A 1,632-nucleotide genomic window follows, 5' to 3' on the forward strand; every position below is an offset into this window, starting at 1 on the left:
ACCGATAACATGATCTTATATACTGAAAACTCTAAAGACTCCACCAAAAAAACTGTCTAAATAACTAAAAAACAAACTCAGTAAAGTTGCAGAATACAAAATCAACATGCAAAAATCAGCAGCATTTCTATACTCTAACAACAAACCATGTGAAAAGGAAATTAAACAAGCCCATTTACAAGAGCACCAAAAAGAATAAAACACTTAGGAAGAAACTTAACTAAGGAGGTAAAAGACTTGGACACCAAAAACTACAAAACACTGATTAAAGAAAGTAAGACACCAACAAATGGAAAGATCCCATGTTTGTGGATTGAAACTTAATATTGTTAAAATATCCATATTACCCAAACCTATCTACAGATTCAATGCAATCCTATCAAAATCCCAATGACATTTTTTACAGAAATAGAAAAACACAATTCTAAAATTCATATGGAAGTACGAAGACCATGAACACCACCAAATCAGTTTTGAGAAAGAAGAACAAAGCTGGAGGCATCACACTTCCTGATATCAAAATATATTATAAAGCTACAGTAATCAAAAGAGTACCAGCATAAAGACAAACATACAGACGAATGGAAGAGAGTAGGGAGCCCGGAAACAAACCCACGCATGCGTGGTCGTTCCTTGCAGATCAAAAGCTGGCTCAGCTTTCGGCTGACGGAACCGGGCACAGATCTACCCAACCACCTGACCTTTCCCTGTGTCTTCAGGCTGCCTGTGCTTAAATTATCAGCTGGATAAGGAGCAACACGGTTTTGAATCTGATCCTCAGTCGATCCTGTAGGTGGCTCACCCCTTCCCTGAGGGCGCCGGCGGCAGCTGCTTCGGGATCAGTGTGGATTTTACGGGCATGTGGCTGTTCCCGGGTTTTTTACAGGCTACCCCTCAGGACTGAACCGAATCCACATATAATAGAAGACAGGATTTGGCCACCTTCCTATTTGGACAATATTTTCATTTTCCATTTTAATGCAAATATCATAGTTCTACATGATAAGGCTACATAACATCCTGATAGGAATACCAATAACATGGCAGCAAAATTCTGCAGAGCCACAAACACGAGCCCCAGAGTTGCTGCGGCCCTGGTGTCCGGCTTGGGGACGTGTTTCTGCGTGTCTGAAACGCCAGCGAGCACCTCACAGGACAGGTGTGTGAGACATCCCCGTGCACACGCACCGTCGGTCATCCATGTAGCTGCCTGTCTTCCCTGCACAGCGCCAAGAGGGCACGGGACCCTCTTCCCGCATCTTTGGGTCCCTGAGGCACAAACATTAGACAAACCTGTTGAATGAAGCTGGAGGTACTTGAGATTCTGGATCGAAGAGAGAGATTTTTTAAATAGTTTTTATTTCAAAATGCACTAACAAAATTAAAGGAATGTTTAGGATAAAGCTACGTACGAAGACGGGCATCAGAAGCATTCAACGTGGATAGGGCAAAGCCGTGCGAGCAATACTTGCATGTCCAGGTCTCCTGTCACTGGCTCTCCAGTGTCCAGAGGCTGTGGACACGGTATAGGAGGGACGGTGACAGCCCGGGACGCGGGTGTCTGTAAGCCGAGGAAAAGCCGTCCCTCGAGAACACACCAAGAAGCCATTAAGAGCCGTGCCACTACACAAA

Source organism: Equus przewalskii, chromosome 3 (genome assembly GCF_037783145.1).
Source record: "Equus przewalskii isolate Varuska chromosome 3, EquPr2, whole genome shotgun sequence".
Taxonomy (NCBI): Eukaryota; Metazoa; Chordata; class Mammalia; order Perissodactyla; family Equidae; genus Equus; species Equus przewalskii.